Source organism: Fundulus heteroclitus, chromosome 22 (assembly GCF_011125445.2).
Source record: "Fundulus heteroclitus isolate FHET01 chromosome 22, MU-UCD_Fhet_4.1, whole genome shotgun sequence".
Lineage (NCBI taxonomy): Eukaryota > Metazoa > Chordata > Actinopteri > Cyprinodontiformes > Fundulidae > Fundulus > Fundulus heteroclitus.
This window is the reverse complement of record NC_046382.1, coordinates 19,234,642-19,257,106: the sequence shown is the minus strand read 5'-3', so window position 1 is coordinate 19,257,106 and position 22,465 is coordinate 19,234,642. Positions and strand designations below refer to the sequence as shown.

At 40.9% G+C, this 22,465-nt stretch overlaps 1 protein-coding gene and 1 long non-coding RNA gene across 11 annotated transcripts in view; one reads left to right on the top strand and one right to left on the bottom strand.

Annotated features, from left to right (window-relative positions):
• Window positions 1-22,465, top strand: part of adgrb3 (adhesion G protein-coupled receptor B3) — a 166,976-nt gene that overhangs the window by 28,527 nt on the left and 115,984 nt on the right. The window lies entirely within an intron of this gene.
• Window positions 11,346-11,772, bottom strand: LOC118557178. Its single transcript, XR_004927680.1, has 3 exons — window positions 11,743-11,772; window positions 11,484-11,620; window positions 11,346-11,384 (listed from the first exon to the last, which is right to left on the bottom strand). It is a non-coding gene; the product is annotated as an uncharacterized LOC118557178 (long non-coding RNA).

Below are 22,465 nucleotides of genomic sequence, written 5' to 3'. Positions count from 1 at the left end.
TATTATCGTTCCCCATGACCTCTGAACAGGAAAAGAGAAATGAATGCGAAATTTCAATAATCAAATTTCTTTGCCGGTTTTAGATGTATTCAAGCTGCTCTTTTAAGTAAAGGCCATGGCATAAATCTCCTGGAGTGTCTCACGGTCACTGTTGAGTGCTAAATTCAAAAAGAGGAAGTAAAACCCAAATCACATTCACACACATATTGAGGGGTATTGACTAAAACATAAGCACTATTTTGTCTAAATGCTGTGTGCTTGTGGCTCATTAGGTGCTCATGTGCTCACTCGATATGTAAAGAACTACCACTTTTGTCCTGTCAACATTAAGCTTAAAAAATTAGAAAGAACATTGTCCTGAACAATATATATGGATTTTCTTTTCAAATAAAATGAACAAACAAATGAACCTATTGTAGCTGTTAAGTACCCTTCGCAAAATTGTCTATCTGCCTTACGTTTCTATGGCAAATGCAACTACAAGAAAAAAAAACATCTACAGCCACGCCTTTTCCGTATTTTATACTCCATCCTGGATCTGGATTATTTTTGGTTTCTGCCAAAAAAAGAGAGAAAAAAGAATAGCATAACCGTAGCTACTTAGAAATGTCTGATACAACTCAAATACGCAACATTGCTTAGTAATGAGCCAGTAATGATGGTACACAGCCTTAATTCTCTGACACGTATTCCCTTCCAAAAATACTTGTACTGGCTGATTTGTCTAGGTACTTGATCCTAATTTTGGGATTTTCTGATTGCTTAATTTGTTAATTATTTGACCACTTGGAGGTACTCATAAACCGTAAACAGAAAAATTTGAATTTTCAAGTCAAGTGGATTCTTCTACAGTAAAAGAGAGTGCTGTCATATGCACGTGTCAAAGTAAACGCTTTGTTCTAAGAATAGTACAGTTTAAATAACCTGACTCGGCCAAGATGGATTTGCTCCACATATCCATCTGGAAACCTTCCGTTGAAGTAATTTTGGGAAGGGGCGAAAATACTGGTTAGCTGATTGCCGTATGCTGGTGATAGACGGGCCAAATAAACCAATCAGATCAACGATGCATATGACGTACTAACAGCAACGACAAAAACACAACCACAAGCTCTTGCCGAAACCAGTCGGGAGAAGAGCAAAAACATCTTTTCCTCTGAGAAAAGCCTCCAGAGCAGTGTTTTGCTCTTCTTTCAGTGAAGAAATACTCTGTAATTCCGATAAAACTTGCTCGATAGCCGCGCTAACGCTGGTTTCATCGGCTGAAGCCGCCATGTTCTTTAGACTGAACTGTCGCGCTTCTCGTTGCGTCACACCTCAACCCGCCTCAAAGCCAACGCTGATTGGACGTTCGTTTGGTGAACGGCTCCAAATTTTCTTTAACAGAAAGTAGCCAGACTGATCTGCGAGTGAAACCTTGAAAGCTCGCGAGATCAGAATGGTCTCATGAGGCTACTGTTTAAAGTCATTCATAATAAATAGTATTAAAGGAACAATATGTAAGAAATTTACCGTAAAATTAACCAAAATCATTCTCCTTTGTCACCCGGGATGAAAGTAACATTCCCTATAAACAATCGGTGCTCTCCACCAACAATGTCATAGTAACGTTTTTCTTCTTTTTAAAAAAAAATAGGTACAGTGCGGAACATCTTCGGTGCAGTGTGTAGCTCTTGTTTACTTCCTGGTTCCTGAGCCAATCAAATCAGAGTTCCAGGGTTGCCAAAAGAGAGCACAGCATTTGTTATTTTACGTTGGTAAAAGAGCAGCAGTTGACCAGAAATAGAACAGAATAAAACAGCATATAACTATCCTGTGTGAGTGAAAATTCAGTGGCGTCATTGGGAAGTGTACTTGCCCATGTTTCACAGCAGCAACGGACCGTTGAGCAAACGGCATAGGTCCTTTTTGGATCTCCGCGTCTCTGTGAGCAAGCTGTCCAACAATAACAACTTACTTTGACTGAATAGTCTTCACCTGTCATCTTGAATATAGCTTGAATATAACTCTTCAAATGGTAGGAGGAGGAGAGGGATGTTGTTCCGATTTCAACCACTATTATTACTTATCACTCTTTTAAATAAATCAAAATACACACAGATTCATAAAGAACAAGGCGAGCAGTCTGTAAAATGCTGTTTGTTGTCAAGCAGCTTTATATAAATGTACTGAATTGAATTGAGAGACCGTCATCAATATTAAACATCATATGCTTGTGTGAGGGACCTTACTTTTGCCAAAAAAAAAAAAAAATCCTCTTTTAATAACGCGCATAACATTGTAAACATCCTTTTCACACCAAGATACATGACTGTTTGGAAACAGCTTTAGTTCATTTGCTGCTCCAGAAAGTCTGAAATTGTCAACACTTTCAAAACAGGAGAGTGTAAAAGAGAATATCTGATAATGTGATTTTTGCATTTTAAGGTTAGGTTAGTTTTCTGTTTCAAAAAGGACATAGTTCTATTAATTAGGTCTCTATAATCATGTCTTACTTAATCTCTCATATCTTCTTAATCTAATCATTAAATCTGAATTACAAGACTTTGTAAAACACAGCTTTAAGACTTTTATGAAATAACAGCACTAAGCAAGCCCTCAATTTGTGTGTTAAAACTCATCCAAGAATATTGGTATCCATGGAAACCACTGGAAAAAAAATGTATGGTGCATCCTTAGACAGAGGTCCTGTGGTACAGCATCCTCAATTGGCATTCACTCCTAAGGACCCAAGCTATTTATGTATGTTGACACTTTGTAAATATTAAATAGGTTGTGTCTCTGTACCAGAGAATAACCTTGCAGACAAATGCTGAATGTAAAGATTTGCAAAAATAATAAGAACACAAATTAGTTTATCATTTGTGTCACGCCAAGAAATGTAAGCTGAATATGATTGTAACTTATAACTGAATTGATCAAGTTTCATGAATAATTATTTTAACATTCTAAATAGTTTTTAGGTATTACTGTTTAGTGCTTGTAAAATGGGATGTTTCAGCAATGTTTATATGTACAAAAATACCATGTAGAACAGTGTTGTTGTCATCATTACTGTTTTAACAACAGTGGCGATGGTGGCAAAACCAACAATGAAGAATCACCACCTATTGTTGTTAAACATTTCACGTTCAGTTGAACAGTTCAGCGCGGCTTAGAAAAGAAATAGATTTTGCAATAAAATGTGACTTTAGAACAGATGCTGAAGCTCAGGTTGGCTGTATTCATACGTCTAACAATGGCTTTTGTGCGAGCCTCCATGTTTTTTTTCTAAGGCGTTTGAGCCCCTGCTGCAGCCAAATACACACAAACAAACAACATGATGCTCCCACCTGATACTTCACAGTTGCGATGGTGCTCTCAGGCATGTTAGCTTCCACCTTTACCCTTCAAAAATGACATTGACAACAGAGCATCTCTCCAAAAATGAAGGCCTATGTCCTAAATTGCTTTTGCAAACTGCAGTCTGGATTTTTTCTGATGCGTTCAGGGTAAAGCCTCTTTCAACCCGTACCGGTACAAGACTCGTTAATGACATCATCCTACAAGCATAAGGCAGCATCTTCAAATCTTTGCTTTTGCATTTGCACATTTTCCACCTGAACATGTTTATTTTGGGGACATACACCCGTCTCTTTGCTGAGCTGTATGATAGCTATGTGGTTTATACTTGCATAAAACTGTTTGGACGGATGAACGTGGCACATTCAGGCTTCTGGAAATTAATGAACCAGACTTGTGGAAGGTTATTATTATTATTCTAATATCTTGCCTGATATTTATTTATTTTCATTCTTTCCATGATGTCACACAAGGAAGGAATATTTTCGAGGTGTTGCCTTAAAAAAACAACTTAATTCCAATTTACTGAAATGTGAATTGCATTAAAGAAGATTACACAGCATCTTCTACTGGGCTTTCTCAATTTATTTAAAGGCAAATGTTAGGATATAGAAATGTCAGACTTTAACAGAAAGTAATTGGAAATTATTTCTCTCATTATTTTTGTATTTAGCGATAACCTTCATAACTTTAACTGCCCTAAGTAAGAACATGTTTAGTCTTATTTTATGCCAGAAAATGAGAAAAAAAAGCTTTTGTGTATTTTTATCCAGTGCATCTAAATATTTTGTTTCAACTATTTGTCTTTAATGAGTAAAAAATCCTCTAAACTTCCTGTGAAGTTTGTTTATACTTCAGCATACTTAACATTCAAAATCCGTGATGTTTCCGTAAGTGAAAGCCAACTTAGCATCGATGTTGGCACTTCAGGTTTTCTTCGGTTACAAACACCTGGAAGTGCTTCAAGGAGGTTCTGCTCTAGGTGCACGTTTATTTGAAAATGTCTTTACAACACAGCTCACTCAAGCAGTGATCTAAAGTGATCACTTAGCAGGTGCCTTCGAGTTTGGAGATGCTCCAGCTAAAGAGCTCTGCTTCACAGACCATCTTGCTGAACCATCAGCTCAGCGGTGTCCACAGTTCCACTGTTGAGATGTTGTCTCAACAGTTACTGAAGTGCAATAATTGCAGCTTTGTTCTCTGAAATGAGGTGACAATTAGACGAATGGGTGTAAGTTGAGCATTAGCTGTGAAAGCGAGATAATATTTCTTGCCATTTGGCAATTTGAACAGGCACAAACCAAATTGTGGGAAATATTGCAATAGATGGTTTTGTGAGTGCTGTTCTTTTAGGGTGCAGCCCTGGACTGGATAGTGTCTCATATGAAAACTAGACATTTTGGGCATTATTCGTTGAAAAATGGCACATATAAACAGTATAGAGTAATCTACACCTGTAATACCATCTTTATCCATCACTGTTGAACCAAAGGAGACATGATGAAACATATGCTGATTTAGTTGTCTTAGTATTGAGCACACTGGCTTAACAATAACCCTAAGAGATCAGCGGCTGAAGGCAGATAAATAGATTGCTCATCCCTAGTGTCAACTCTTATCACCGCAAAGTGTCGATGTCTGCGCAGCCCTGTTATGATGAGTCTCCATCCAAAGCCTCACTGTTGAGTCCTTGAGGTGAATTTCACCCCTCACTTGCTGTCATAGTGTTGACTCTCCATCTGCTGTGGTGCTTAAAGGTGCATTTGAATGTCAGTATTTGATGCTGGATGCAGACAGAAATTATGGCAGAAAATAAAAATACAGATCAATTTTAATTTTAAAGTCCTTGAAAAGGAATCTTGTTGCTTTTGTCATCTAGTCTATGAAAAATGTGAATCCTTGGAGTGGATGAACTTGGATTTAAAATATTGATGTATTTAATGTTGGATGTTTCGGCAAAGAAAGTTAATCTGAAATAGACGATGCATATTTATTAGACTATAATAAGTTGTGAAACTGTAAGTGATACACTACACTACAAAAACCAGTCAGAATCACATACACACTGTTTGATAGAGGGACTGTTCCTTGTGTGTTTTAAGGAAAGGGAGTCCACAAGGCAACTAACTGGAGCACAATGACTAACTGACAGCAGTTGGCCAAAACATCCAGGGACGCTAAGAACTGACCTAGAACTCAGAAGCTGATTAAATACACAACAAAAAAGCACTAAAGTTTGAACAGTGCACTTTGTCCGAAGCCAGTGAACATTTCTGTTTCATCCTTAGTTTTGACTGCAGGTACAAACATTTTTCTGTTGTTAGTGTTATAGACTTTTTAAAATGAGGTAGTGTTGAAAAAAACGTTTTTAATGGTTATAACATCTGTATTGTTGTAAAATGTATTTAGTCCAACCCAATCCACTTAATAAAATATGAAGTAGACAATAGAAATGTAAAAGCAGTAAAATAAAATAAAATACAGAAAACAAATAAAAAAAATAAAAGGCACTGCCAACACGCGATACAAATATGCATGTATACACATGAAAGTCAACACTCTACATGGTATCAAAAGACAAGGAGAAGACGTGAGTTTTGAGAAGATATTTAAAATGAGACAGATATGAGGTGTGTCTAATGTGCAGCGGCAATTTGTTCAAAAGTTTTGGAGCTGCAATGGCAAATGCTCCATCACCTCTGAGGTTAAGCCTAGCTTTAGGCAATGTCAGGAGCAGCTGACCTGAGAGATCGACTAGGAGTGTACGGGTGCAGCAGCTCAGAAAGGTAGCGTGGGGTGAGGCCATTCTAGGCTTTAAAAGCAAATAAAATTATTTTAAAATTAATCCTAAAATGGATTGGCAGCCAGTGGAATGAAGGTAAAATAGGTGAAAAATACACCTCATACTTCCTCGTTAGCGGTTCCGTTGGTCGTTAAACTACACCTTCACTGCATTAAGAGAATAAACAATAATAGTTAGATTTTCAACCCTTTTTTTGTTTGTTTTTATGGTATACGGGGGCTTGAAATGTTTTCATTTGTCAAAAAGGGGGCACAACCGAAAAAGTTTCAAAACTGTTGGTTTGGATGAATAATTACGTCTTTGATTTGCGTCAATGTGTTTTATTGTGACTTCTGAGCCGACGTCTCACCAAAATTTCATTATGGTTACATAATGACAATAAAGGCTCTTGATTCTTTATTCTTATGTCTTGGTAGATCTGCAGCCGGGCTCTACTATTTCCATTTTTCAGTGCTTTTCCAAAACACTGCTCCGTGAGACGTTCAAAGCTTGACATACTGTTTCATAACCCAGCCCTGCTTAAAACTTAAAACTCCAATGTTATCCCTGACCTGTTATGTGTGTTCCTTTGTCTCCATGCTGCTGCTTGTTTGCTGATGTTCTCGAACAAACCTCTGAGGCCTTTACATAACAGCTCTATTTTTTACTGAGATCACATTACACCCAGAAGGACTTTGTCTCTGAATGTAGTTGGTTGGACTGGAATTTGTTTAGGGGTTTCGCAGTAAAGGGGGCTCAATTTTGTTTTACAATTTATATTTAAACAGACACACACACAAACACAAACAGTTATCGTTCTCCTTTCACTTCATAAATATGTATTTACAGTATTTTTGTTCTTTTACAGAAATTTCCACTGAAACAAATTGAAACTTATGGTTGTGATGTTTAAAACTTAGAATGGTGTGAATATTTTAAGCTATGTAGACTGCTGTCATTTTAACAGGTCAGATTTTCCCCACATCTGCAATCTTATCTAGAGGGGATGCTGTAAGTGAAATACATAGGAACTTTGCTCAGGTTCTCATTTAACGCATTGAGCTGTTAAAAAATGTTGGGAAATAAGGAGTTAATCCTGGAGGTATTTTGACAAGGTCGGCATATAGAAATCTGGATTGGTTGTGTAGTGTTAGAGCAGTGATACACACACAAAGCGAATCAGAAGTAAGCATGGCATGCTGAATGGACTGGATCACAATAGCTCTCAAATATGAGTACCTATAAAAATAAATAATTTTATTGATAAGCTTTTGTTAGAATTTAGAAATCTAGAGTTGAAAGCATTTTTATGTGCCTTATCTTTATTTATTTTTTGTTCCTGGCCGTAACCAGTGTAATATTATGCACATGCTATATATTAAATCTCTTCCTGATTAGCCAGAGCTTTTGATCCCTTTTTCTAGGCGCTGGCTAACGTTACTTATTTAGTATTTCAGTCCCCTTTCCACCAACTGGGAATCATTTTTCTTCTTTCTTTTGTTGCTTTTTTATGCTCAAGCAAGCATTAAGAGAACTCTCATGTGAGATACTTTATATGAACACAAAACACTGAACGAATCTCCGTTTATGATTTCTGCCCCAAGGCCGCAATTGTTCACAGAGAACAGTGCAGAGAAGAGTTTTCTTTTTTTTTTTTTCTCTGTCCTTGTGGTTGCCAGGGCATATTTGGATGTTTGGCCACTACTTTTTCTATGTATGTCCTACAAATGTCCTCCATCAGTGTCTTTATGAGATACTTTGAAAAGACATTGATTTATTTGCCTACAGCTTTTTTGGACATTAGCAATGCGAATAAAACAACAACAAAAAAATTGATCTCAGGGGGGAGCGGTGGTTTGTATCTATTCCTGCAGCATGTCAGGTGTGTCACTTGCAAATCTGACTGAATTCCCAGATGGACTGCAGCCATCAGTGCTGGCCAGACAGACACATCTAAAGCAAGCAATGAGATTTCTGCAGGAGTCTGTCTTTCAGGACGGAACAGCATTGGTGAAGTTGGTGTGAAAGATGTATTTGGTTTAGAAACTGTCTCCCTGCTTTTAATGCACAGAGGAAACAAAATCTTCATTTAGAAGGCCCCTCACGCTCATGGGTAGGTCAGAGCCTGTCAAACAAGGACTGTCACAATACCTGCTGTCTTTAACAAAAAGGAGGAGCGAGTCGATGCCAATTAATTATTCAAGATCCCGGCAGGAAAAAAGAAACCCACCATCAGATAATGTCGGTGCTGGCTTCGACAGAGTAAACACCCACACAGATCTGTCACCACCTTGGTATGTTAGCACTACATTTTCTCATGAGACTTTAAAATGTAAATTAAATGCCTATGGGGAAGTTCAACTTGTGTTCCAAGCAAGTTTTTCTAGAAACCGTTGCTGTGATTAGAACGTCCATCATGGAAATATTTCTAAGATTGAAACTTTCTTAGATAAAAAGGTCAAATGTAACAAGCACATGTGTGTGACTCATTTTAAAGGTTATCATTAAAGTACATAGACTGGCATGTGTGCTGACTTTTAAAACATGCAGAGAGGAGCTGGGCTTTAGTGTCTATTACACGAGCAGCCCTCGTTTCTGATAATCCCCGGGTGCATTAGAGAGCAAGATGGTAAGAGAAGAACAAATTTTCAGTCATTACAGTAACCCTGTGGGCATGGTACGGATCAAAGAGCAGACCTATGGTTACTAACAGCAAAATAAGACAAAGTACAAGAATGTTTTTTGTCTTTTTTTTTTTTTTGGGAGGGGGGGTGCTTTTCTGTACTAGCCAAATGCTACATTGCCTTGCATCAGTATTCATCCCTACAAGTGCTCAGTAGAAAGTAGTAAAAGGTCCTGCTTACAATGCCCCAGAAACCATACACTGGACACAGCAAACACATATAAGAATGTGCTCTGGTCAGGTGAGGCCAGAATGGAACTTTTTTACATTTGTGATCAAACCAAAAAGGGTTCAGGTCAATCATGTTGCAGTGTTATGGTTTAAGGCAGGACATACCCGCTGTGATGAAAGCAAGAGCTGCTGAGGCCACAGCCAAATCAACATAAACATGGCATCGCAGTAGGATACACACTAGCTGCTGCTATCACACCTGTTTTATCAGAATGCATGATTTCATCTTTGAAGGAAGAACATCAAGAAGGGCTTTTTGTACTTTTGGATGGCAAAGATGTTTGTGCCTTCTTACGACATTTTCATTTGATACCGTGATTGATTAAAACCAACCTTTGGTAGGCAGGCACTAGGTGTCGCTTTATCCAATCAGCTTGGAGAGATTTGCTAAATGTCCCTCCTTTCCCCAAACGGTTTCAATGGGAGTAGACCCAGACTGATAATGGGTAGAACGGAGAGTGCTACACATTATCAATCTGGCTTGCCAGGTTAATAATTATGCCAAGTCATTGCATTGCTTACAAGATTTGCAGCTGTAAATACAGTGAATATTTTTCTACAGTGTTGTCTTAGTGGAGGCTGAACACAAATGCACACCATATTTTCACAAACAAGAAGTTGTTCCCTTCCATTCTACATTTTTGCACTACTTCGTATTAATCTATCACATAATGCTAAGGAACACTAGGTTGTACCAAGATTAAAACATGACATTTTTTAAAGGTGCACACTGCATGAAAAGTGAGATTTTCGTCCCCGTAAACTACCGCAGATCTCCCTCATTTTCGGCAGTTACCGACAATTTGCAACCCGCGCTTGTTGCCGTTTTCAGTGCCACAAATTGTCGGAACCGGACTCTGACGTATGTGGAGAGCGATCAGCTGTACTAATGGCCCTAATTAGCATATGAATGCAGCGAACCCGCGCGGCTGGCCAGGTCTGGCTTGAATAACCTACTCAGTATTGGCTGAAACCACTATTTTTAAATAAGTAAAATCGCTCCTGATTGGCAGCAAAACCACACGTGGCCAGGCCAGGCTTGAACGTTCTTACTGAGTATTGGATGGAACCACTTCTTTCAAACAAGTAAAATCACTCCTGATTGGTTGGCAGATCCCCAATAACTTATTTACATATATATATATATATTTATATATTTATTCATATATTTATTTATTATATATATATTTATTTATTCATTCATTCATATTATGCTGTATATTCATGTTATCCTATGTAGGCTACTACACTATTATTAGGCTACCATCAAGGACATGAATGAGTTTATACAGGAAATGAACATTTGCCAGGAAGATGTTTATGCAAAGAAAGAGCTTTATTAAAACAAACACCTATATACAACGCGAGGATCCAAAAATTACAACTCCGTGAACTGTCCGTTTGCCTCCTCGGGGTTGTAGGTAACTGCTGGCGGCGTTCTTTCTGAGGCAGGTCCGATGTGCAGACGCCTCCTGTGCGTGGCTCTGTACTTCGGCGTCGCCTCTAACCGGGATTGCAGCTTCACACAGAGTTCAGAGAAATCCGGTGTTGTGCGCAATTCTGTTCCCCCGTGAAAATCTGTTTCCCCCGTGAAAATCTGTTTCCCCTGTGTCGGGAATGCGCTTTGCAGCCGTTTTCCCGGCGCTTCTAATTGATTTCTCGGTAAAACAACTCATATAATCATGTCATGGTTGTAACAGTCAGTTTAATCGGCAGTTGTTTACAAAATTGTAGAATAAAAATAAACAAACTATGTCTTCTTACGCTGTATTGTGTTATAAATGGCAAGATAAACGGTCTTTTTCCAACTTTTGTCACTTTAACCTGACAAATAAAAGTAAGCCATAAAACACTATTCCAGCACCTACTGTGTATTTATGATTTTACATTGCTGAAAGAGGAGGATGGGATGGCTGATAGCAGGACACAAACATTATGGCTGTTTCTCAATTCACGAGAATGCGAGCGCGTTCTCGTGAATTGAGAAACAGCCTAAGACTTCCTGAAAACACAAGAGTGTAGACTTCCCAGTACATCCCTTTGTAATATAAAATATGACAGTTTACTGGATTAAGGAAATTTCTAGTATACTACATGCTATCACACAATTTTTGACAATTTAGAAACATTTGCTCTTTATTTCCCAAAGTTTTCGGGAGATGTCTGAAAGACCGTTTATTTATTTTTATTTTACAATTTTGTAAACAGTTGCCGATTAAACTGAATGTTACAACCTAGACATGATTATAGGATTTGTTTTACCGAGAAATCAACTAGAAGCGCCGGGAAAACGGCTGCAAAGTGCGCTCCAGAGACCACGCCAACAACGCCATCTTCTTCGCCAGGCTGGAAAACAAATAAATGAGAGTGGTATGAATAAAAATCAAACGCAAGTCACAATAACATTAAACAAGGAAGGAGAAGCAGTAAAAACAAGTCACTTACAGATAATGTCGTCTTTATCAACATCGTGTAAATCTGGAATTGCAGACATGGCTCCGAGCAAATAGGAGGTCACCGCCTCGCTCCGGTTCATAGCGCCTGCAATTTGTCTCCGAGTTGTGAAGACGGCATACTGCTTCCTGTAAATGAAAATACACTTTAATAAAGCTTGTTCTTTTGCAAGGCTACTAGGCTAATCTTAGATTTGGTTGTAGGCTAGGCTACTTTTAGCTTAGCTAGCAGTCACCGAACATATTCTTACCTAAGCTTGGGATTCTGCACCCGTCTTCTCTTCTTGGAGTTAGTCTCTCCCGCACAGTTGTTCGACTGCAGAGCCGCCAACTTGTCCTCTATGGACAGCAACCTGGAGTTTACCGAATTCTGCAGTTAAGTGAACCGCTAATTCATATCGGCACTATTAGCTGACGAGACGGTCCACTGCTGCTTCTTCTTCTTCTTCTTCTTCTTCTTCTTCTTCCGGTTTTTATGGCGGTTGGCAACTAACTTTAATGGTGCATTACCGCCACCAACTGGACTGGAGTGTGGTACTGGAGTCTAGCCTTCCCTAATAGGTTGCAAACAAATAAAACAAACACACAAACAAACATAACGAAACAAACCAATCAAAACAAAACAAACAAAAAGATCATACTAAATTATTTTTATTAGTCCTGTATTCCTCAGGAAGCCAATTACGTAGTTTACACTCATTTCCCCTGTGTTTTTTTGCAGAATTTCTTATAAGTTTAGCCTCATCTGTTCTCCTTGTAATTGTAAGACTAGTCTTTGTCTTTCTTCCTGATATTTATTACAGTGTACAATAACATGCTCTATAGTCTCTGGACTACCACAGAATTCAGTTGCTATCAGCATGCTTCTTCATTATTAACAAAGTTTTATTTAGACGTGTGTGTCCATACCTCATTCTAGAAAATACATCCTCCTCCTCCTTGCTTCTGTTTGTATTTCTGCTCTTTCCCACTTTATTCTGAATATTATAGAACTGTCTTCCAGTCTGCCCACCGTCCCATAATGTTTGCCATTTACCCTTAACTATGTTTTTGACCATACTTTTAATTTCTTCTTTGCTGTAGTGCACTTCAACATCTATATTAGAATGTCTTGCTGCTTGCTTAGCACTTTTATCTGCTAACTCGTTTCCTATTACTCCTATATGAGCTGGTACAATACCAGAGTTATATTAATTCCTGACTTTATTAGATTATTTGCAGCTTGCAGTATATCATACACAATGTCTTGCCTTGATTTTGACCGAAATACTGATTAAAGCTGAGCTGGAATCTGAAGCTTGCCTTCCTTGGCCTATTGACCTCCACCCAAAGCAAAGCTAGCCACACAGCAATCAATTCCGCTGTGTAAACTGCTAAATCATCACTAATTCTTTTTCCAACTTTAATGTTTAATTTTGGAATGACATAAGCAACACCCATTCTTTTATCAGTTAGTTTATATGCATCTGTATATATAGTTAAATCCTCACTATACCTCTCCATTAAAGTGGGACTTATTTTTAGTTCATTAAACCCCATTTCATTTACTTTAACCTGAATGACCCAACCAAAACTTCTGACTTGAACATTTCCACGCTCTTGGCATTGCTTCAGTACCGACTGACTCATATGAGACAGTCCACTGATAGCAATCAGCAGTTTCTTCTCATCAGTCTGCGGACTGGCTGAAAGTTGTAGATCGCGTCCAAGAGGAGTTGAAGGGGAGTTGAATGCGAGACATGGGTAAACTCCCCCTGCAACCCTGATTTGCATTTGTATAGCTCACAGCATTTTCATTTACATGTTAAAGCCTCTCCTAGAATTAGGAGGAGCGGGGGTCATGGGGGGACCACGCCAAGCAAGGCCCACGACAATTTCTGACAATTCACGGCAGTTTTCGGTGTTGCCTGCAAATTACCGTGAACAGCCGTTAACCTGAACTTCCACGACAATCTACAGTGCCGCATAGTGACGAAAATCACACTTTTCATGCAGTGGCAAGACCTTGTATAGGACATATAGTTGTTTGTTTAGGCATGATTGATTTTTCAGCTAGTTATCTTTAGCAATGTTTAAAGGGTGAATGACTGTAGTGTGATGCACTTTGGGGTTGTCGGACTTTTTTAAAGCGCTAAACAAGTACAAGCCATTTACCATTTAACCATTTAGAATTGGGTCGTTGTAGTTACAGATAAGTTATTATTTACTTAAAGTAAATAAAACCATACCATACCATACCATACCAACTTTATTTATGAAGCACTTTATACACCGACAGGACCAAAGTGCTGTACACAATCATAAAATACAATGCAATTATGAAATAGAAAGGATCAACTATAAAATACATATTAGAAACAGACACAATAAAACAAAGTGAAATCTCTCAGATTGTGCCAAAAGCCAAAGAAAAAAGATGAGTCTTAAGAAGGGACTTAAAAATAGCAAGTGAAGAGGCCTGTCTTATGCTTAAAGGAAGATAATTCCATAGTTTAGGAGCTGCCACAGAAAAAGCTGAATTTAATATTTAACATACAAATTATGGCAATCACTAAAGAAATATTTTGTACTAAATTAGATGCAAGAAGTGGATTTTTTTCAGATTTTTTCTTTAGTTTCAGCAATCTCCCATAGAATGTTGCAGTGCTATTCAAAAAGTATTCATACCCCTTGTCAATCTGATAACCTAAATACTGTAGGATTTAGTGCAACCATTTCCCTCCAGAAGTTACTTGGTTCACGGGTGTGTCATCGAATTATTGTATAAAGAAAGCTGGTCGGTGAATGCTTCTGAGAAGCACATTAGAGAAGAAACAGCATAACGAAGAGCTTGTCTGTTGTGAAAAGTCAGAGATGAAGTTGTGGAGAGGTTTGAACTAGAGTTGGGTTTTAAACAAGACCCCAAGCTTGGCATATTTTGATGCTTAAAAAAGGGTATTTCACTAGCTTTTCCTCCAACCCGGATGACGTCAGTATCTTCAATAGTTTCACATAATATCTTAGCTCAGCCTATAACACTGAAACTGACTCACCAGATGGCTATGCTGCTCATCTGACCATAGGCTGGCTCTCTCCTCCATCTCATTACTGGAAAGGGCAGAGAATGAAGTAATAGTCTAGTTAGAGGTTGCCACCTGCAGCTTTACAGTGCGTTACCTTAGAAGACTAAGAACCAAAGCAACACATTTAGGGATAAATCACTTAGGCAAGAGCTTTGTTTTAATATTATTTTGAGGTTTGACAGTTTCTGCCACAAATTGCAAATGTGCCCCATCTGAACAATAGACTGCAAATTATTCCACTCATAAATCAAATTAAATGTATTTAAAGCAGGCGAGATTGTCAAAGAATATTCATGCACATTCCCTAAACCCCTCATTGGACTGGGCTCTGAAACATTTGCACCATTAAGCCGGTAATTTAATGACATAATGATTTGTTCCGTGATAATGCTTGCTGCTATTTGTTTTGGTCCATGGGCCTGATCTGAGTACATTAAGTGTAGTCATAGCTCGTTAAATTCTTAATAGCAAACAAAACACTGTGTATTTTTTAATCATACGGTATGTGTCAAAATCCATGGTAATAATATTCAACATAGTAGCAGCAGCATTCTCTTTAAAGAAGCTGTTATGGAAAACAAGGGAGAATGTGTATGGGTTTACATCCTCTGTATAGTCATCTGGCCCACTCACCTGTCAAGTCTTTTTAAAGGGCAAACTCAATTATTTGTTAGTTGTTTGGAACAAAAACAGAAGGTCACCATTGTTACTTGCGGAGGCCACAGTAGCTCTGCAGTTTGGAAATTTGCTAAAGAGATTTAATTATGGATGGAATGGAGAGAACATCTATCACATTTTACACCTAATATTATGACATATTTGTCAGGGCATTAATTTAAATTAATGGCATGGGGGAGGCTGAGGAGCTCTGCAAAGCCTTTGACAGCCCAGCTCTTCAGAGACAGAGGGATTTTAATGAAGGTGATGGGAACAAAAAGCATGGGGTAGTTTGAGTTATACCTGTGCAACTTTTATTTAAAAAAATCCTCAGCTTGTTTTGGAACGTAGCAACTGTCCCAGTTTTTATCCACTTTTTCAGTAACTAACTTGGCAGTTTATTACTTGTAAGTGCAAGCGGATCTTCTGCAAGAATATTCCACTTTCTTTCACCACTCACTTCCTTATTGTCACTGATTCCTGCATATTTTTGGAGGCACCAGTAACTGTCGGGCTTGTCAGTCTGATTCTCCCACCTGAGCTCTGGACATCTCCAGTTCTCCCAGAGTCACAATGGGTCTCTTGGCTGCTTCTCTTCTTAAGCTCACCTTAGCTGATCTGTCAGTTCAGGTTGACAGCCATGTCAATCATGTGAGTTTTCATCTGGGACACACTATTTCCATTCCCAGATGATGGATTGATCAGTGAGAACATCAGATGTTCAAAACTTGGAATATTCTTTTTTATACAACTGAATGCTGCTTTGAACCTCTGAAGAACTTCTTCCCTCACCTGTCTGGTGTGTTACTTGTTCTTCATCATGCTGTTTGTTCACCAGTCTTCTAAAATAAATTGCAGATGCCTTCACAGGAAAGCTTTAACGTGAGATTAAATTTCATACAAATAGACTCTTTTTACTAAATGACTTTTCAAGGTAAAGAGTTTGGATTTTTGCTTTGGCTAGAACCTTTTTCTTTTATTTAACAAATATTTGTTTCTTTCTGTTGGTCTATCATATAAAATGCTAATACAGTGAGTATGGGAAGAATTCAGACCGAGTGAATCAGAAGATTCACTCTGTCTCATTGCAGCCATTTGCTAAAATTAAAAAGTCAATTTTATTTTTTTTTTTTTTATTTTTTTTTTTATTTTTTTTTTTTTATTTTTTTTTTTTTTTTTTTCCCAGTGTCCTGTCTAGCACTATGGCAATAGGAATTGATATCTCAATGCCAGATGGAGCTCGACAGATTTTGCTTTTACAAGTGGAGCAAACAGCTTTCGCCATAGTGCTCCACTTGATTTATGCTTGTAAATAGCTTTATTATGATTCCTGCAAGGAGAATTTCAAATTATATGGACATGACAATGGGAGAGTAAAGGAAGAACAAAAAGTGAAAGAAAAGAAAAAAAAAGAGTAGAGGTGAAAGAAAGAGGAGATAAAAGGAAGAGAATGATAAAATGTCCTCTGTCTGCTCCATCACCTGGAAAGAGACACAAAAAGAACAGCACAACCAACAGACATTAAGCAACAGATACACTCTTATTACACCTAGATGCCATTGCTTAATCATATATATTAATATGTAAGCTGACATGTGTAATGTGATATTTGAAAAAATAAAGTGACACAACATAAATAAATAAATAAATAAATTATAAGATTACTGTATATAAGTGAACACTTAATACCTGGGACCCAGCACCAGTGGGAGATGTGAAAGTGCACTAGTTTAGGTGAAGATTATCCAGAAATAGCTTGATAGTGATTGTGGAGAACCAAAGACCCACCTTCCCCGAGCACAGAGGCAGGCGTCAGGGGACCCGTAACCCCAGACTCCCAAAGGGGTCCCTAAAGCAGGTCGCCCAGGAGGGGCCGACACAGGATATCTGCAACCCCCCCCCCAAGGAAGGAGCAGAGACGACCCCGAGGAAATCCCCCAGCCACCGCAATGTCGACGCCCTCAAGAGCCGCGGAGACGAGCCCGTGGGCTCCGCCGGCAGCCAGCCCCGCTGAAGTGGTCCCGGCCATGGGCCCTGAGGGCCAGAGGCCCCAGGGGCGCCCCGCCCCCGCGACGAGGGCCCCGGCCGCCCCCCGGGGGGCCAGGCCCCGCGAAGAGGCCGCCAGGAGCGGGCCGGCGCACGCCCGGGAACCCGCCCCAAACCCGAAGCCAACTAATGCGCCAGGGGGCCAAGGCGCCCGCCAACGAAGTGGAGGAGGGCAGGACGTGGGGGGATGGGCTCCGCACCTATCGGAGGCTTGAGATGTTCTTGGGAGAGGGAGCGGACCACACCCATACCTGAAAAAAAAAAAAAAAAAAAAAAAACTCATTCACCCCATCCCTCCCTTGTGCCCCACTCGCCACACACAGAAAAAAAAAAAAAAAAAAAAAAAAAAAAAAAAAAAAAAAAAAAAAGACGCTGTACACACATTCCCACATAACACTCACATCCAACACTGACCAAAGGGGGGGGGACACCCCAAATCGACTATACGACTGCTTGTGCCCGACCCCCGGCCCCGGCCCCCGACCAGACGTCCCCCGGACCGGGCCCCCCCAAGAGGGCGGGCCAACACGACCCGCACGAGCCACCCGGCCAGAGCCCCCCCCTCCCCCTAAATACCTAATAAACCCACTCCCTCCCCCCACCTTACCCTTGCCATCCCTGCCCCCCGCCCCCTGGGGGGAGCGGAGGCATCAGCCCCAGACCTGGTAGGCCGCTGACTGCACACCGCAGCCCCCCGCCAAGACCCCGGACACAGTGGCCCGCACCTCCTCCAGGCCCCAGACTCCTTGCCTCCATCGGAGAACGGGGGTGTGCAGAAGACCCCGACCCTCCCTACGCCTGCTCAAATGTTGTGTTGTTGCATGTTGTTCTCAAGTGCGTTTAAAAACTGGGAGCGCCGAAGGGGATGCACGGCACAGCCCACCCCCCTTTCGGAAGGTAGCTGTTGCCAGCGCACCCCTTCCGTGTGACTGCCCAGAACCCTCAATGTCTAAGTGGGAGAGGAGGTGAAGGGAGCCGTCCGAGGTGAGGCCCACACAACATAAGCCCCCTCCCAGACGTCTTCCCCCCACCCCCCCCCCCTACCATGGCCTATATAAGTGTGTGATGTGAAAAATGTTTGAAGTGAAAGTGTCTAAGATGCAAAATAAAATTGGGGAGAGGGGCGTCACCAGAAAGTGGCAACCTCCAGTAACGCCCCCTCCCTCATGACCTGCATGTGTGGCGGCGTGATGGAGCAGGCAGAGGGAGGAGTCCGGGGATGGGGAGCAAATGACTGGGAAGCCAACCCAGGGAGCCAGCTCCCCTACTGACTCCAATAGGCACCCCCGCTCCCCGAAAGCCCCACCTAGAGAAGGGGGCCTCGCCAGCGGCACCACCGTAGCCCGGGGGCCAGGGAGAGGCCGCAGGGCCCGCCAGCCAACCACCCACCAGGACCAACACCTAAGCCCCCCCCAGCCCACCCACCAAGCCTACTTAAACTAAATAAATAAATAAATAAATAAATAAATAAATAAATAATAATAATAATAATAATAATAATAATAATAGGGGGGGACCCTGGCCAGCCGGCCCGCACGAGCCACCCCAACCCCACCCCCCAGGTGAAACCCGCACCGGAAGACGACACAGACCAGGACCGGGACAGGGGGCCGGACACAAGCCCACCAGAACGTCAACCCCCCCCAATCCCCCCCCCCCACCCGTGGATTTAATCCCTCCCCAACACTAACGTTCAAACAACTCACCATACATTCGACAGTAGACATCCAGGCTGGGCAGATCCCTACTCCCCCTCCTTTCCCCCTCCCCCCACTGGCAGAGTGCCTTCCCAATAAAGGAGAAGAGCATCTGCCCAGAGGTGTTAATGACCATGCCCCCCTACCAGCTCAACGGGCCCCGAGATCCCCCAGCGCACCAGAGGCCCCGTGCAGGGGCGGACACCCGGGCGCGCGCCGGCCCACACCAAAAGCGGCACACCCCCCGGAACCGGAACCCCCGAGGCCCCGCCGGGGCCCGCGCCCGAGGGCGGCGCGCCCCAGGGACCCCAGACCCCCAGACCCACCCCGGCCCCACCCAGCGGCAGCACAGCTACCAGGTCAGTAACCCACGTCCGTCAACACGCAGCTCCCAAAGAGCGCCGCAAGCGGCTGCTGTAGGCCACCCGTAGGCCTCCCAAACTCCTCAATTTAAAGTCAATTTTATTTATCACGAACTTACACTCAGCACCCCATCTTGACATGTAGAAAATGTTGCAAATTTCTTAAAAACTAACATATAACATGGTCATAAGTTTTCAGACACTTTGCTGTGACACTCATATTTAACTCACAACGCTGTCCATTTCTTCTGATCCTCATTGAGAAGGTGCAACGCCTTCATTGGAGTCCAGTTGTGTCTAAATAAACTGATTGGACTTGATTAGGAAAGGCACACAATTGTCTATATAAGACCTTACAGCTCATAGTACATGTCAGGGCAAATGAGAATCGCGAGGTTGAATGGACTGTCCTAGGATCACTGAGACAGAATTGTGGCAAGGCACAGATCTGGCCACGGTTACAAAATTAACTTGAGGTACCTAAGAGCACAGTGGCCTTCATATTCTTTAAATGGAAGAAGTTTGGGACCACCAGAACTCTTCCTAGACCTGGCCGTCCAGCCAAACTAAGCAATCGTGGGAGAGGAGCCTTGGTGAGAGAGGTAAAGAAGAACCCAAAGATCACTGTGGCCAAGCTCCAGAGATGCAGTAGGGAGAAAGAAAGAAAGTTCCACAAAGTCAACTATCAATGCCGTCCTCCACCAGTCGGAGATTTATGGCAGAGTGGCCCGGCGGAAGCCTTTCCTCAGTGCAAGACATATGAAAGCCCGCATAGAGTTTGCCAAGAAGCACAGGAAGGACTCCCAGACTATGAGAGAAAAGATTTTCTGGTATGATGAGACCAAGATTGAACTTTTTGGCATTAATTCTAAGCAGTATGTGTGGAGAAAAACAGGCATGGCTCATCACCTGCCCCAATACAGTCCCAACAGTGAAACGTGGTGGTGGCAGCATGATGCTATAAGGGGTGTTTTCAGCTGCAGGGACAGGACGACCGGTTGCAATTGAAGGAAGGATGAACGCGGCCAAGTACAGAGATATCCTGGAAGAAACCCTCTTCCAGAGTGCTCAGGACCTCAGACTGGGCCGAAGGTTCACCTTTCAACAAGACAATGACCCTAAGCACACAGCTAAAATAACAAAGGAGTAGCTTCGGAACAATGCAGTGACCATTCTTGACTGGCCCAGCCAGAGCCCTGACCTAAACCCAATTAAGCATCTCTGGAGAGACCTGAAAATGGTTGTCCATCGACGTTCACCATCCAACCTGACAGAACTGGAGAGGATCTGCAAGGCAGAAGGACAGAGGATCCCCAACCCCAGGTGTGAAAAACTTGCTACATCATACCCAAGAAAACTCAGAGGGGTGCTTCTACTCAATACTGAGCAAAAGGTCTAAAAACTTATGACCATGTGATATTTCAGTTTAATATTTTATAATAAATTTGCAAAATGTTCTATATGTCTGCTTTTTTCTATCAAGATGGCGCGCTGAGTTTATATTAATGAGAAATAAAATTGACTTTTTCAGATTTTCGGAAATGGCTGCAATGAAACAAGAAGTGAGGTCTGAATACTTTCTGTATCAACTGTATATTTAATAATAATAATAATAATAATAATAATAATAATAATAATAATAATAATAGTAGTAGTAATAATAATAATAATAATAATAATAATAATAATAATAATAATAATAATAATAATAATATTTGCAACAGACATTCAAAATTATACTTTAAGAGAATGTTGAATGCAAGCTCGTTTACAAGCAAATCTCATACTGCAAGTTTGAGTTGGATTTGAATCTATAATAATCTAGTCTTTTCTAATTAGAACCACGCCCTGCTTAGCTGAGGTTTTGTGAGTATTACATGCAGCTGTTAGAGCACCACCCAGCATAGACTGTTGGGTCCAAATGCCTTTTGACCATTACCTCACTTTGTTTCACCGCAAAGCACAGAGGATGCCTGCATTATTCAAATGCAATTTGTGTCTCTGTCATCTGCCATGCAAAGGCCTGTCAAATGCCATAAAAAAGGTGGGTGGTGCTTTTTCGTGTTTCTCGCCTGCTACTGAACTGAAACGAACTTGGCATATATGTAGAAGCAATAAACCAGGGGCAGATATTTGTGTGAGAGCAAATGCACGCTTTCATGGGTGTATAGTTTAAAGCACTGCATGAGTCTGCGTTTTCTTTCCAAAAACTGCATTCCAGCAAATGTTAAGCAGAGTTACATCATGCAGATACACTCTAATTAATGCTCATGGAAATCTCCAAATAGTAATTAGCATGATAAAAAGACTGCTTTTATTTCAAGCACGTTGTTCATATAATGCATGGATTAGCACTTTCAAAAACGATTTCACAAAACAATAATCAATATTACTTAACAATGGACATGCTCTGTCTCGTATACACACCCACTAATCAATTCATTTTGAAGTCTCAATGCTATCTTGATAATAAAGAGATGATAAAATTGTGTGGTAACTTTTTGTATCCTATCTCCTTCCTCTGACTTTGTTGCAAATATTGCCCAAATCCACCTATTTGTGCCTCTCGTCTTCTTCCCACTTGTTTTAAAACTCTGCAGAGAATTTATTACTCTAGCCACCACGGGCCAACTGCTTTGGATTCGAGACACATCAGCTTGCTAGTCTCAATAATGCCTCTACATGAGCCAATTTCTCATTAAAGGAATTTCAAACACCCTACTTAAGCTTTATCTGTCGTCCGCAATCCTATTGCTGTGTCCATTAAAAGGATACATTCAAAAAAAAAAAGCTTTGGAAGAAGACACAGCACTCCAATTCCTCCCTACGCTGTCGTTAATATGGACAAAGTGGAATGCAGGTTGGATTTGACTGAGTTGCTTAGTAACAAGGAATCAGGAATCTCATTTTATTCTCAGCCGTTTTAAATGTAATTATGTTCTTTAAGGGAAAGGTGACTTGCCTCATCTTGAACAAGCCAAGTTTAATATCAGACAAATCAGAAACTGCAGCTACAGTGTTAAACTGAGTGTTGAAGGATCAATGCAAAAATGTTTGTAATCCTTCCGAAGAGTTACCTGTTTTCTGCGGGAGCTAAACTGAACGGAGTGTTGCCAGTTTCTTTCTGGCCATTAATAAAAATAGTTAATT